We start from the raw sequence: 17,357 nt of genomic DNA on the forward strand, positions 1-17,357 counted from the left end.
TACCTAGGGGTGTGGTGGAACGGAACTAGTTATATCAGGATATGAGATTTGAGGCGGTGTTTTTTTATTTTCTTCAAGATGTTCTACGGCATTAACACAACAACTTGTCAATTAAAAGAAATACAACCAAAGAACCAATTCCAGAGAAAAACAAACTGATGAATATGCAAGTGACTGCTATTGATTTTCATGTGCTTTGTTATGTGTCCAAGTTTTATAATGGAAAACTACTGACGGGAAATTAGACTTCTATAGAAAATAATAACAAATTACTCTGTAAACCTCAATGCAAAGCAAAGAGAAAATAAGGGTTTGGGTTTGAAAGCTTGAAAAGAAAACCATTTAAAGCATTATCTATTTCAGACACGGGACTTGAAGGAGAAGTCCCTTCAGTTGTGGGTGGAATTCCCGCGTGAGACCCGCTGTGTGGTGGTTTTGTGGCTGGGGAGCTTTGTTTGCAGACTCCTGCTCCACCACATACCAGCTGTGGGTCCTTGGTCGAGGGACTTATGCCCTCTAAGCCTCAGCTTCCTCCTTTGTGAAATGGAAATTTAGATGACCGGTCTGCTGAGACGGAGGTAAGGTTTAAATAACACAAGGTGTATCAAGCGAGCATCTAACACCATCTGGCAGGCAGTTCCCTTCAGTAACTGTTAGTCCCCTTATGCCAACACTCCCTTCAAGAAATCCACCACATAAAACTGGACCTACCTGTGACTGACTTAATCATCAAATTATTAATATCTTTTACCACTTATTGACTACCCACTAGAAGTCTCAGTGCCTGGCACATAGTAGGTGCTCAGTAAAGATATGTGCAATGGATGGATGGGTAGGTGAGTAGCTGGTTAAATGGATAGAATTACGATCTGGTTCTCTTCAGAGTGCATAGAAGACGCTAGGTTTGTTTTATGTTTCTGAAGAATACATCTGAGACCAGGAAATATAACCTCTATTTTTTTTTTTTTTTAGCATAGAAAGTGGATTTGGCTAAGCAAGAACCAGCCTATGGGGAAGGAGTCCTTGGAAAGGTGTCTTCTGTGAGCAAAATAAATACTCTTCAGGTCTTTGGATGTTGCTGGAAAGAAGCATTCTCTCCTGCCCTGGATCTGAGAGGTGTGTTCTTCACATCCCTCCTTCCCTGATGCTGAGTTTGGGTAACGCTTTGTTCGGAAGGAAGGACGGTGAGCAGGACAGCCCAGAGCAGTGGGGCTTCCACTGGTGCCAGCAAGAAATCCTGGCTTTGTCACTCATGTCTGCTTACCTGTCACAGGGCGCACACTTGCCCAGACCAGGTGCAGAGCATGAGCTGTTTCTCCGTCATTTCCTTGTAGAGTAAGTGGAAGCTGCAAGGAGGCAGCATTTCATATATATCAAGAATAACCTTATAATCTACTGTCCCCAGAAACAGTGGGTTCTTTATCATTGACCCCTGGGCTGGGAGGAATGTTGCTCTGGGTGTTATGTTAAGGAAGGAATTCTAACTGTAGGTTAATGGTTAAGATGAGAACAACTAGCTTGAGATTTTGATTTTTTTTTTTTTTTTTTTTTTTTTTTGAGATCCTGTTCTCAAATCCGACTTTCTGCTGACACCTACAGGCCTACTTGGAGAAAAGAGAGCATTACTATAAATGAAGGCCAAGATAAAAAGGGCATCCCTCCTGACTAGGAGAGGCTCATCTTTGCTGGCAAGCAGCTGGAAGATGGTCGTACTCTTTCTGACTACAACACCCAGAAAGAGCCCACCTTGCATCTTGTTCTCCGTCTGAGGTGTGGCTGTTAATTCTTCATTCTTCCATGCATAGTGCCCTATGATGCCATTACTCTACACTCTAGCCATTTGCCCCAATTTAAGTTTACAAATTACCAGTTTTGGTAATAGCTGAACCTGTTCAAAGTGTTAATAAAGGTTTTTGTTGCATGATAGAAAAAAAAAATTTTTTTTTTCCAACTCCACCTGGGGTCTATAGGAGTTTCCCTTCTCCAGATAACCCCAGGGGAGAGTCTCACAAAGACCAAAGTATTATGATCTTGCAGTTGCACCATATTTTGACACAGATACACAACCAGGACAAAAACACAGTTTAGAGGAAGGTCCCTCTCCTTACCAGCCTGATGGAAAAGGTTCAGGTCATAGATAGGACAAAATTAACTACCACATAAGGTACTTTGCCAAATAGCTAATGTGGGTAATTAGTGCCATGAAAATTGAGTCAATAAAAATGTCTTTGCGGTCTGAGGTGGAAGGGCTTTTGGGGAGGGAATAAAAGCAGAGCTGGTTCTCAAGAGAAATAACCTAGAAAAGTCAAGTGGAGTGGGAACAGATGGCACTGAGTATATAAATGAGCCTGGGCTTTGGAGTCCAACAAATATGCATCAAATTTGGCTTCTTCTCATCAGCTGTGACTTCAGCTAATCTCTTAAAGTGTCTTAACATCAGCCTTCCTTGTAGCTAATTGCCAGAATTAGAATTTTAACACAGATCGCTCTTGTGTCCCAAATGGAAACTTGACCACTACATTCTATCATTTTTCGTAACATAGCACTGGAAATGATTTTGTTCTGTTTATTTGGAGGCAGATGTCAAGATCCCAGTGCCATGGGGAGAGAGGGACTGGGGAGTGGGGAGCGGTGTTGCATGGGAACTAGACTTTTGGTGGGGATCATTACATAGCATATACACTATCAAGCTATAGTGCTGTTGTAGTATATTGGGTTTTTGGAAAAGTCATGACACATTTTTGCTTGAAAAATATGGAAAAAATACATCGACTTTTCCAAAGACCTAATAGTTGTAAGCAAAAGTTACGTCAATAAAAACATTTTTTAGATTTATTTTTATTTATTTATTCATTCATATAAGAACTGAGGTGTAGACCAGAGCTGTGGGGGGTAACGGGGGAGCAAAACAGGCAGATCTGCTGAAATACACTGCTGAGGGGAGCATCAGGCAAGACAGGAGAAGTCTGCTGCGCCATGTGAGTTATCTCCCTGGCCGGGGATTGAACTCATGCCGCAGTGGTTGGCAATAGCTTGATAGCACTAAGAACTTAACCCCTGTGTCCCCAGGGAAGCCCATACTTCAATAAAAACCTTTTTAAAACTCCTAATGCCTATGACTGGATGAAATATTTCTGTGAACTTAAGGGTTTTTACTCTATTTCCAGACAAGCATTTCTGGTTTAGATGGGTCAGTTTCTAAATATGGACTACAAGTGACACATTTTTTATTCAAAATTTTTATATTGAAAAAGTTGGCCATAGATCACTATCTCACACAATACACAAAATTTAATGCAAATGGATTAAAGACCTGAAACCTTAAAATACATAGAATAATATGTAGGCGATACAATCCATGACACTGGCCTAGCGGGAAGGAAGGAGCCGACCACAGCATGATGCCACAGACTAACGAGGAAGATGCTGCCATCTTGTGGCGATGTTTGTAAGGCCAGATGTGCAATACAACGGAATCCTGCGTAACATTGCTACTTTGATAGGTTACTGAAGTTTTGTGGGTCTCAAATTTTCCTATCTATAAAATGGGAACAATATTACACCCATCTCATGGTATAGCTTTAAGACCAAGTTAACAGCATAGTTACAATTAATAATACTCTATTATATATACATATATGTATGTATATATTAAAAGTCACTAGAAGAAGATCTTAAAAATTCTGACTTAAAAGCTACAAAAAATTGTAACTGTTTGATGATGGATGGTAACTACACTTATTGTGGTGAGCATTTGGCAATATATACAAATATCAAATCATTATTTTGTGACACCTGAAACTAATCCAACATTGTGTGTCAATTATATCTAAAAATTTAATTTTATTTATTTCATTATTTTTGTATTATTTTTATTAAAGTGTGAAGTTGGTTTACAACACTGTGTATGTTTTAGGGATATAGGCTGACACCTTTCAATACATGTTACCGAATCCCACCCACCTCAAAATCAACAGCCGTCCTCTACCACAGTCCATGATTGGCCTGTTCCCATCTTGACCCTCACACCCAGATCTGGTAGCCTCACCTCTGCAGTCTGAATCCAAGGTTTGGTTTGGTTTTATCTGTTCCTTCACTTTGTTTCTAGTCCACAAATGAGTGAAATCGTGTGTTAATTTGTCTATCTCCCTGTGACTTATTTCACTCAGCATATCCCCTCCAGTTCCCTCCGATATCACAGATGGCAAGAATTAATTTTTTACTCAATGTATAGTTGAGTGGCATTCCATCTTGTGCCCATGCCACATGTACTGTATCCAGTCATCTGTCTTTGGGCACTTAGGTTTCCATATATTGGCTGTTATAAATAGTACTGCAGTGAATGTAAGTGTATAGATCTCCTCGAATTAGTTTTTGTTTTCTTTAGATAGATACCTAGGAATAGAATTGAGGGATCAAGTGGTAATTTTATTTGTAATAGCTTGAGAAAACTCTATACTAGTTTCCATTTAAGTTTTACCAGTTTACATTCCTACCAATTGTGTACAAGGAAGGGTTCTTTCTCCATGCCCTCATCAATACTTGTCTCTGGTATTTCTGATGTGGGCCTTTCTCACAAGTGTGAGAAGTCCCTCATTCTGGTTTTGATTTGCATTTCCCTGGTAATAGTGATGATGTGCATTTTTTCATGTGCTGTTCACCATTTATATGCATTCCTTTGAAAAATGTCTATTGGGATCAACTGACCATTTTTGGATTTGGACCATTTTGGGATGTTTTCTTGTTGAATCGTATGAATTGTTTTTAGATCTTGGATATTTGACACTTTGCAGTTTACCTCAATATTCGTTGAAAACCAAATTAAAATATGTATGTAAAGATCCTGGCAAATTGAAGGTATTTGACAAATGATAATTCCTTAATCCTCCCTTCTTCCTGATCCTCCACCATTTAATCTTCGTGTGTGCTCTACCCACTTAAGACACCCTTCTCTTCTGTTGTCTGTTCACTTTCCTCAGTATTTCCCCCATTGTCCTTTCCATTCCTTGGCTCCGCCTTAGCAGCCTACCCCGTCACACACACACAGGTTTTACACATGGGACCTTTACCTTATCCTAGTGTGGCTACCCAACCCTCCACTTCAGCGCATGCACAGTGGTGGGCATTGTGAAACACCTCCCATTGGATTTCTCTGAGCAATTTTCCCTCGACTAAGAGCATTCAAAGATCTTATCAGAGTCTGGCACCTTCCGATCCTGCTTATCCCTAACCCTGACCTTTTTACCCCGATCTGCGAGACCTGATACAACCGCAACTCCCTCTCTGACCTCATTCCCACCCACTCCTGCACTGACTTGCTCTCTCCACTGTCCTCCTGTTTTGCTGTTCCCTTTGTCTGGAAGGCTGCCCCAAATATCTACATGGTTTGTGCCCCCAATTTTACAAATTTATCTCAACGATCACCTTATTCAAGAAGGCTTCCTTGACGTTCTCTATCACTATATAAAATAGCTCAAACTTACAGAACCCCACTAGTGTTCCAACCCCTTCACAGTGTTTCCTTTTTTTTCACACTGCTTCATTTCAATTTATAGCACGTCTGACTATATTGATTGCCACTGCAATCGAACAAAGGTAAATGAGCTGGTAACTTCTTAAAAAATTGCTTCTGTGGACGAGGACAAGGTTCAACCAGTGGGGCATTGGCTCCTCAGTAGATTGTTCTGGGAAACATTGTCATTCTGTTAACTGGTGATAACTCAGGGAAGATAGTGCTGTAGAAACTTACTTTCCATTGTTGCTACTACCATGCCTCCGCACTTGGTAACCTTTACTTCCATATAACTTAGAATTTTTGTTTCTTCTGACTTTGGTGTTTATCTCTTAATGTAGAAATTCTAAACCCAGAGCTCATGGAAGGGTTTCAAAGGATCTCAAACAGTTTGAAATTATTGGCAAGCTTTTGGGATATGTTTGCGGCAAGGGTCCAACACACTGATCAAATTCCAGGAGTCTATGACTTCCCCCCCACACAAAGGTTAAAAACCAGCTGTTTTTTTCTTTTGCGTAGAACTGGGGTGTAGGCCAGAGGTGTGGGGAGGTGGGGAGAGGATTAACCAGAGAAAGAATAGGGAGCAGAATGGGTAGATCTACTGAAATACTCTGCAAAGGGGAGCAGCAGGCAAGACAGGAGAGGTCTCCTGTGCCATGTGGGTAGCTCCCTGGCCAGGGATGGAACTCAGGCTGTAGCAGTGATAGTGCTGAGACTTGACCCCCTAGGCCAGGAAGGAGGCCTTAAAAACCAGTTTTAACCTAGGGATGACAGCTTAATACTCATAGTACTTAATAATTGTTTAATATTAGTCTGTCTTTCTCAACAGCCTAAGCATCAATGATACCGTAATGTCAGGTTTTCAGGCCTAGTCTCTCAGGCAGGACTGGACCCCAGGCTGCAGCGGTAGCGCTGAGTCCTGGCCACTAGAGCACCACGGTTGGTATCTCACGAGCCACAGCAGGAACTTCACTGATGCTCAAGCAAGCAAGCGAAAAGAGACAAATTTGTTTAGAGAAAGAAAAGTTTATTAAGGAGAAAAGGAACAGAAATAAAGTGGGATTCCCAGGCCTGTGGAATCCGTGGGCCTGTGTCTAGGGGATATTTAAACCTTTTTTTTTTTCTATTCTAAAATCTTGTCATCCTCTTTGTGATTGGCTCGCTCTCTCAGTGACTGTACCTCCCTGGGCAGCTGTGTCCACCTTTACAGCTCTTATCTTAGTCTTTCTTTCACTACCCTTGTCCAAGTTCTCTAAAAGTTTACTGTCATCATTAGCCCTACTGGATTTCTCTGTCCTTATCTCAGATTTTTTAACTCTCCTAAAGTTCCTGCTGGCACTGTCCCTGAAGCTACCTAATTAACCTTAACTTGCCCTAGGACTCATCAAGAGTAAATGAGTACAAGGCCTCCCTGGTGGCTCAGGGAGTTCTATCAGAAAATAACCCACATGGTGGGCCTCCCCGGTGGCGCAGCGGTTGAGCGCTGGGTTGCAAAGCTGCCTGCAGCCTCTGCAGCGCCGGTTCAATCCTCGGCTGCTCCCCGGCCACCAGAGGAGGGTCCCACATGGCGCGCAGACCTCTCCTGCCGCCCGCTGCTCCCCTCAGCAGTGTACTTCGGTCCTTCTGCCTGCTCTACTCCCCGCTCTGGCTCTGGTGAATTCTCTCACCCTCCCGTGCTTCTGAATGTACCCAGTGCTTGTATAAATAAATAAATCTAAAAAAAAAGAAAGAAAGAAAATAAATTAAAAAAAAAAAAGAAAATAACCCACATGGTGCAGCAGACCTCTCCAATATCGCCCACTGCTCCCCTCAGCAGTGTATTTCAGTCAGTCTGCCTGTTCTGTTCCCCACTCTGTCTCTGGTGAATCCTCTCACCCCAGCACCTCTGGCCTGTACCCCAGTTCTTGTATGCATAAATAAATAAAAATAAATCTTAAAAAAAAGAGTAAATGGATAAAGTTTGTTTATTGCTATGGTACAGTGAGTAGCATATTGACTGGCATTAACTGATGTTCAACAGATACTTGTTGAGTGGGGACCTCTCTGGTGGCGCAGGGATTAAGCCTAGCATTGCAGTAGCCTCTGCAGCCAGAGTTCAATGCTGGGCAGAGAGCTGACCCACATGGCACAGCAGACCTCTCCTGTCTCGCCCACTGCTCCCCTCAGCAGTGTATTTCAGTCAGTCTGCCTGTTGTGCTCCCCACTCTGTCTCTGTGAGTCCTCTCATGCCCCTGCACCTCCGGCCTACACCCCAGATCCTGTATGCATAAATAAAAAAAAAATAAATCTAAAAGAAAATACCTGTTGAGTGAATGAATGGTGGTAAATGCCTATTAATTAGTCATTGTACCCATAATCTCCATTGACCAAACCTTGATCTGGGATTAGGATGTGTCTTGATAGATCCAATTAGCTTCTGTTCACCATCTGGAGATTAGGAAAGAATAAATCCTACTAAAACACACAGTTTTCTCTTAACATGGAAGACCTGTTCATGATACACACTGTAATAGAAGTTGAGAAAAGAAGCTAGGTAGAATGAAATTCAGAAGGAGGTAGCTCCCTTAGCTAGAATTCAAAGAGTTGATAATTCTAGCAAGGTTCAGGTTCATCCAGTTCAATTCAAAACTAGAAATGTAGGCATCTATTCAAACCACAAATTCCCGACATTAGAGACAAAAGGAAGTTGAAAAACCAGTTGGCTGAGGTTTCTGTTTCTAATAGATTATGTGTAATAATGAGAGGGATTTCTGGCATCTGTGCATTAACTTAGTTTTAGCCTTTAAAAAAATCCTGGGCCTCCCCTGGTGGCGCAGGCAGTTGAGCACAGTGCTATGAAGCTGTCTGCAGCCTCTGCAGCACAGGTTTGATCCTGGCCAGCCAGCAAGATACCCACATGACGCGGCAGACCTCTCCTGTCTCATCCGCTGCTCCCCTCAGCAGTGTATTTCGTCAGTCTGCCTGTTCTGTTTCCCACTCTGTCTCAGGTGAATCCTCTCACCCCGCGCATCTCTGGCCTATACCTCAGTTCTTGTATGCATGAATAAATAAATCTTTTAAAAAATAATAAAATTAAAAAAAATCCTTCGAAAACCTGCACTTCGATGTTTATTGCAGCACTATTTACAATAGATAAGATATAGGGACAACCTAAGTGCCCCCAAATAGATGACTGGATCAAAACGATGTGCTATATATACACAATGGAATACTATTGGCAATCAAAAAAGATTAACTCATGCCATTTGCAGCAACATGGATGAAGCTGGAAGGAATTATGCTCAGTGAAATAAATCAGGAGAAAAAGAAAAATATCGGATGGTTTCACTTACAGGAGGAATACAGGGGAACCAAATAAAGAATCAAGAGGAAAAAACAGACAAAACTAGCAGGCACCTATAAATTGGAGACATTCAGCAGGGAAGGGGGAGGTAAAGAGATTAAAACAGGGGCAGGAAGAGCACAAGAGACTCTGGTGATGATTCACAGATGACTTGGTGGTGGGAATTTTATGGGGACTACACCTGACAGGAGAAATCAACATTGTACAAAAATGAACAATGATGTAAAATATATATATAAATGAAAATCTCTTTAAAAATTCATTGAGTCAGACTATTAAATTGCATTTGGGGTGTGTGTGTGTTATTGATTTTTATTTTACATTTTATCTTAACACATTTTAAAAATATTTATTGATACCATGGGCATAAATGTTTTCATTTTGTAAAACTCATTTTTCAGGTAACAGCATCCTTCATGGTAAATATAGGGCTGCAACAACCGTTACAGAACATCTGCTTCCACTCATGCTGGAGGAAAGCCAAGCTTTGTTATTTTCTCCCAAATTGTTTTGTGACGCCCCAAGTGCACCTATAGAATAGCTGTCTTCACCACCATTTCCTTTCTGCTTGCTCTGGCTCTGTGGAGACGCCTCTGTTTCTGTTGAGGCTCAAAGAGTGGACAGACTTGTGGCGCCCGCCCAAAGCATTCCGCAGTTTCTGGTGCTCACAGGTGCCTGCTCCAGGGCTCTCAAGGTCGTTCACTGAGGTCTTTTCTTTCTAAACAATTGCTGAGGTCCACTAGCACTTGTCATTCCCAAATCACCAGTGCCAGCTCCAGGTTCTGCTGAAACTTCCTGGTGTTCTAATTCTCCTTTAGAAAAGTAAGAGCAACTTCTGTTGCTTTTGTAAGTGTGCAATATTATCCTATTGTTCTAACAAACTTTTTATTTTATAGATTCTTAAACAAAAACGTAGGTTTACAGAAAAAGTGCAAATAAAGAGTGTTCCTGTAGAGTCTGCACTTAGTTTGCCCTATTATTAACATCTTACATTAGTATGGGACATTTGCCATAATTAATGAACCAATATTAATATGGTATTTGTAATCATTTAATTTTAATCTTATTTTTATTTTAATCATGTTAATCATATTTTAATCATATTAATTTTAATCATATTTCCTTAATTTTTACACTAGATCCTTCAGATGTCTCAGTATTCCATCCAAGATACTGCATTACATTTAATAATCATGTCTCCTTAGACTCTAGCTTACTTTAAGAACAGTATATAATACATATAATATACAAAATATGTGTTAATCAACTGTTTATGTTACCAGTAATAATTCTAGTCAACAGTTAAGTTTTGTGGGAGTCAGTTATATGCAGATTTCAACTGTGTGAAGGTCAGCACCCATAAACTCTGCATTGTTCAAGGACCAACTGTAGGTGTCGGAACCCAGAGACAGAAAACACTCCAGAGAGAAGTTGTGGCCTTTAACCAAAGGATACCCCTGGCTGCAACAAATTTCCACAGTCAAAGTTAGGGTACCTCAAGGCATTAATCTCCTGCAGTCCTCCAAACTCCAGGTGGTGCCCTCTGTCAGGGTACAACTTAGTAAGGTTAAAAACTAAGCCCCCACTGGGCCTCCCTGGTGGAGAAAGGGATAAAGTCTCAGCACTATGAAGCTATGGGCAGCCACTGCAGCATGAGCATGAGTTCAATTCCTGCCAGGGAGCTACCCACATGGCACAGCAGACCTTCCTGACTTGCCCGCTGCTCCCCTCAGCAGTATATTTCAGTAGATCTCCCTGTTGGGTTCCCCACCCTGTCCCTGGTAAAACCTCCTACCGCCCCCCACCACACACCTCTGGCCTACACCCCACCCAGTTCTTGTATGCATAAATAAATAAATCTTAAAAAAAAAACAAAAAACACCTTAAGCCCCCACTCCTGGCCCATCAGGCAGGTTTGGGAGGCTGGAATAGTTAAGGGAATGGATAAGGCTGCCTTGGAGACAAGGCCATAAAACCAACCACCATGACCAGAAAAATCAGCCCAGTTCCAGGAATACAGAAGCAGAGGCCAGAACATGCTTCTGTGTCAAACTCAGTGCAGGAGACCAGATATCCCAGCAGGTAACTGGTGCATACTGGCGCCCCAAGTTAGAAAGTCCAGAAAACAAAGTATAAAAGAGCCTCAAATCCTCCTTAGGGCACAGACTTCTCCCGTCTCACCTGTAGCTTCTCTTAAAGGCGTCTGTTCTGGTCTCCACTCTGTCTCTGGTGAATTCTTTCACCCCTGCACCTCTGGCCTCACCCTGATATTTTTTTTTAATTTTATTTTATTTATTTAATTTTTTAAAATTTCATATATTTTTTACATCATTTTTCATTTTTGCACAATGTATGCATTTTCATCTTGGTCATAGTCCCCATACAATTCCCAACCCCCCCGTTGTTTTGATCCTACTCCCTTCTGCCCCCCTTTTGTGTGTCTCTGGTTTATAGTTGCTTGTTGATTTTGATTTTTTTATTTCTTATAGTTATTCTTTTTCCTGGTCCCTAATTTAGGTTTTCTAGATTCCTGCTATGAGTGAGACCATCCGGTATTTTTCTTTTTCTTTCTGGCTTATTTCGCTGAGCATGATCACTTCCAGCTCCATCCTTATTGCTGCAAATTGCATGAGTATCTGTTTTGATTGCTGAGTAATATTCCATTGTGTATATGTACCACATCTTCTTGATCCAGTCATCTATTTTTCTCACCCTGATCTTATTCCCACAACACCCTCTACCAGCAGAACTCAACTAGATACAACTGGGTAAGGAAGTACTTCACCTTTATTCTATACAAATTAACCTCAAGGGAAAAAAAAATCAAGGATGAGAAGCAGAGAAAGAATAGACTGGAAGGAGGAAACAATATGTTCAACAAACATAACAAGATATTTGCTTTATTCCAGGCTCCTCCTCACCAAGCCTTAGGAAAATAAATGAAAATTAGCAGAGCATTAATAATCATTGAAAAGTTGAATGATAACTATATAGAAATTTATTATACTGTTCTCCCTACTTTTGTATGTTAGGAAATTTTCATAATTGAAAATTTGAAAAATTAGTTCCTTAAACATGAACCAAAATAATATTTAATCATTTAATACAAGATATATTCCTTCCTGGCGGTGGAAGTTCTGGTCTCCTCTACTCATGGCCTATTTTTCCTGGTATTAAGAAACATGGGAAGTTAGATCAGTAAATAGCATGAAATCAGAGCAAAAGAAGGAAATCCTAGAGGGCTTTGTTAAACAGGCCAGCTCTGTAAAAGTCTGATCTTATCCTGTTAGACATTTAGGGCAAGGAGGGCAATGCCTAAAGAAAATTAAACTGCCAACTACACCCAAAACCCCAGGAAATACTGCTAGAGCTGATAAAGCCCAGAGGGGAAAAAAGTAACCCCCACCCCAATCCACAGGTATGCGATAAAGCCAGAAGCACCAGGATGGGGCCAATTCCTGGAAAATGGCAGTTTTCTGGACCACAAAGCAACACCCCTAAATAAAACAAGCAATACCCCATTAAAAAAAAAAAAAAAACCCAAATGTCTCTCTCCCAGGCGGAGGGCAGAGCTGGTAGTTACCATGGCAACTCAGTCCAAATGCTCATCCTGCACCAACCTGTTACCAGGACACAGTGGAAGGGACAGTGACTCAGAGCTGATGCCTGGACCGATAAGGAAGGGACTGAGTGAACAGTTCCTGTACCCCCATTTAGGCCCGGAGCCACCACAATTCCCTCATAGTTGCTCTTACCTGGGACTCTGTCCCCTGCCCCACCTCTTGCTGGGTGTAATTTCACACCATCTCTAAACAAGCTTTTCTTTGCTTCTGCTAAAGAAGTGGCTGTGAATTCTTCTCACATCTTAGTCAAGGACAACCCCGACAACAATCCATTGTAGGGTGATTTAATTAATCCAAATGTTGGAGTATGGATGGTGGTTTAATTTTCATTTTAATCTACCTGCAGTCTTCCTTCTTCATACATGTCTTCCTTCTCTCTTACATATCTTCTGTTTGTTTTTATTCTGCCTGGATGTAAGGGCAGGAAGGACACAGGGCAGGTTTTCTAGGATCTGAGCAGACGGGTGAAGAGAGAGTCCTGGAGCCCTCGGTGTCTTTTGCAGGCTTTTATTGGGATTTACCAGGTACACAGCTGGAAAGGGGTGCCAGGGGGCTGGCAAAAAGGCAAAACTCTACCTGGGCTCTCCAGCGTTCCCTGGGGGCCTCTGTGTCTCTGCTCTTCTCTGCTGCTGCTGGCGCCCCCGTGACGCCGCCCTTATAAGCACAGTCTCAGCCCAGGTGAATCCCATCTACCTATGCCCACACCCTACTCCAGGTGCCCGCCATCAGGCATGCATTCAGGACCGCAAGGATCCATCATCTATCCTGATGGCGCGAGGGCAGAAAAGCCTGATGCTTTACGTACCCTACACTGGACCTGTTATAGGACAGGGAGAGGGGCAGCCCAAACCCCGCAAACCTGCCTATTCTAAATGGGTTCTGCCATCCGCCGCATCAACACAAAACATAGGAGACTTTAATGGGAAGGAACTTTAATAAAACTAGGAAACAATCCAGGTAAGGCAAAGAGTCTAGTTTCTAAATGAAGCACCCAAAGTGACCCGTCCCCTCGTGGGTAAAACTCCATCCAAATGGGATCGGCCCAGAACAAGGCCCCAAAGCCTGCCACAAGTCTAAAGCATCTTCCAGTGGGGACCCACAGAAAAGGGTCACAAACAACCAGACAAGCCCGGAAGGAAAAGAGCAAAATCAACATCCAGATAAAAGCTGCCATGGTCACCTCCCCACGGGTCTCACCCACATCTGTGTCACCCAGTCCACGACCAAAAGACAAGTGCAGTTTCTTCACGTGTCTCTAGGCTCCATGCGCCTCCTCCAGGTCTCCTGGCTCCATCCTGCTTCCTTCCTCAGTCTCTTCTGCTTCTTCTCTTCCTGCTCAGCTCCACCCTCCCTTGGGTGGGGCAGGGAACCTGGAACTTCCCCCTTTCCTGGGGACCACCCTGTTACAGACCTATAGAAAAGAAAGACAATAATGCTGGTTTAGCACAAATTAGTGCTCAATAAATATCACACGTTATTATGAGATTGCGTTACTGAGGCAGATTTTCTTTATTGTCTGTTAGTCAACAAGTATTTTTCCAACTAAAATTAGGATTAACAGGAAGGTCACTTACTTCTAATAAAGCATCTCTGAGATAAGAGCAAAAAGACCTCACAAAAATCCAAGTGATTGTATGTGGTAGAGCTCTAGGTAATTTTCCACCTCAAGATCCATTGGTCGCTATCTTCAGTCCTTGCCAGAGTTATGTTTTAGTTATGTTTCCTCTCCACATAGGAAGCTGTGGATATAATAACAAGATATAACTGTTTCATATTATTGTATTCAAACAAGAAACACATTACATATTTAGAACTACATTTCTAAAGTCACCACTCAGAATAATAACTAATTTATGATGGTTGCACAATTTAATGAATATACTTACCATTAAATTGTACACTTTAAAAGAGTGAGTTTTATGGGATAGGAAATGTATCTCAAAAAGATAACTCTTTCATAAGTTATTTACAAAGCACTTCATCTGTATTGTCTCACTCAACCTTCACAACAAAACCTGAGTAAGCTACCCTAATTTTATGCTGCTAAAACTGAAGCTCAGGGAAGTCTAATGATTTCCACACGATCTCATGGTGACTAAATACAGACTTACAGATTCAAACCCTCATTTTCAAATGGGAAACCCAGTCTTTTCACCAAACTCAGTATCACTCCCTGCCTCTCAGAATCACATTGTTTTTTCATGGTCAGACTCTCCTGTAATGCCAACGTGGTTAGAATTTCAGAGAAAGCCAGACTCTTCTTACCTTCCCAACCAGTATCAGAGTCATAGTCCTCATGAAAACCCTGCTCTTGGAAACTGAATTTTTGAGATCTGGGTTTGCAAGATGCAGCTGTCACTCAACAAATATTTACGTCTTTATTTAATTTTAATTATTTCTTTTATTGAGGTAACATTGGCTTACAATACCATGTTACAGGGTATAGGTTCATACTGCTTCAAAAGTATGTTACCATGCCACATTCATCAGCAGGGCACCCAAAATCCTCCACCATAGTCCAAAAGGCTCCTTCCCCGCCTTGGCCTTCTACCTTCAACCCTCACCCTCTAGTATTCTCAGCCCTACAGTCAAATTTCTAGGGTTTTCTCTTTTTTAGTGCTTTTTTTTGTTTTTTGTTTTGTTTTTGCTTTACGTTTGTCTGTTCTTTTGCTTTATTTCTTTCTATGCTACATGAGTGCTATCATCTGGTATTTGTCTATCTCCTTCTGACATTTCACTCAGCATAACAACCTCCAGTTCCATCCATGCTATCACAAAAGGCAAGATTTCATATACCACATTTACTTTATCCAACCTCCTGTTGCTGGGCACCAAGGTTGTTCCCATATATTGGTTATTGTAAACAGTGCTGTGTAAACGTAAGAGTGCATATCTTTTCAAAGTAGTGTTTTTATATTCTTTGGACAGATACCTAGGAATGGAACCTCTAGACCACATGGTAATTCTATTTGTAATAGTTTGAGAAACCTCCATAGTGTTTTCCATATAGATGGGGCCAGTTTATATTCCCACCAAAAAGGGTTGTATGAGGGTTCCTTTTTCTCCACACCCTTGCCAAAGCTTGTTGTTTCTGATCTTTTTAAAATGGGCCATTCTCTGCCAACACACATGAAAAAATGTTCAACATCACTAATTATCGGGGAAATGCAAATCAAACACACAATGAGATACACCTCACACCAGTGAGAATGGCCCATATTAACAACAGCAACAACAACAACAACTGGAAACAACAAATGCTAGCAAGTAGATGGAGGAAAAAAGGAACTCTCTTACACTGCTGGTAGGAATGTAAACTGTCCAGCCACTATGGAAAGCTGTGTGGCGGTTCCTCAAAACACTAAAAATGATTCCACAAAATAATCCAGTGATTCCACTCCTAGGAATCTACCCAAAGAACATAAAACCAATCATTTGAAAGGAAACCTGCACTCCTATGTTTATTGCAATGCTATTTACAATAGCTAAGATATGGAAATAAACAAAATGACCCCAAATAGATGAATGGATCAAAAATGTGTGGTATATATACACAATGGAATACTGCTCCGGGATCAAAAAAGATAAAGTCATTTGCAGCAATGTGGGTGGAGCTGGAAGGGGTTATGCTAAGGGAAATAACTCAGAAGGAAAAAGATAAGTATTGGATGGTTTCACTTATAAGTGTTATATAAAGAAATCAAACAAAAGGTTAAGAAAAAGGCAAAACTTGTAAGCAGACCATAGAGTTGAGGCAGACAGCAAGAGACGGGTAGGGATCAAAACAGGAGAGGGAAGAGCACAAGGGACCATGGTACGGATCAGGGATGCTACAGGGACTACATCTGAGGGGAGAAATCAAATAATGTATGAAAAAGAACAATGTAAGAAAATAAATTTTGTTTTAAAAATAATGAAGTATAAATAAAGGAAAAAAAGGGCCAGTCTCACAGAGGTTGTGGTTTTGATTTGCCCTTCCCTAATCATTAGTTATGATGAGTGTTCTTTCATGTGCTCTTGGTTATCTATATGTTTACTTTGGAAAAGTGTCTATTTAGATCTTCTGCCCATTTTTGTTTTCTTGTTGAATTGTCTGAGTTCTTTTTTAAAAAAAAAAAAAAGATTTATTCATTTATACAAGAACCGGGGTACAGGCCAGATACATGGGAGGGTGAGAGGATTCACCAGAGACAGAGTGGGGAACAGAACAGGCAGACTGACGAAATACACTGCTGAGGGGAGCAGCGGGCAAGACAGGAGAGGTCTGCGAGCCATGTGGATCACCTTCCTGTCCAGTGATGCAAGTGGTGCTGCAGTGGTTGCAGATTGCTTCACAGTGCTGAGACTTAACCCCTTGCTCCACAAGGGAGGCCCAATGTCCAAAGTTTTTAAAATTACAGTAAATATTAGAATGATGTTAACATTTCTTTTTTTTAGTAGTAAAGCTTTTTTATTTTTTTAAGATTTATCCATTTATACACACAAGAGCTGGGGCACAGGCCAGAGGTGTGAGGGTGAGAGGATTCACCAGAGACAGAGTGGGGAACAGAACAGGGAGATTGACCAAAGTACACTGCTGAGGGGAGCAGTGGAGGAGTCAGGAGAGGTCTCCTGCGCCATGTGGGCCGCTCCCTGGCAGGCTGGAGGATCGAACTCATGCTGCAGTGGCTTTGGATTGCTTCATAGGTTGCATGTTAACCCCCTGCGCCACCAGGGAAGCCCTGATATTGACATTTCTAATCAAAGGCCAACAGACTAGTTTTCGATTTAATATTAAAAGTGAGCTATCAGCAGAGCAGTGAACAAAATATATTCATATTAAGTAATCTCCAAGGAACTTCCAGTAAAAGAGAGATGAAAGGATTACACTTACAGGATT

The sequence above is a fragment of the Talpa europaea genome, assembly GCF_964194135.1.
Source record: "Talpa europaea genome assembly, chromosome: 1".
NCBI lineage: Eukaryota > Metazoa > Chordata > Mammalia > Eulipotyphla > Talpidae > Talpa > Talpa europaea.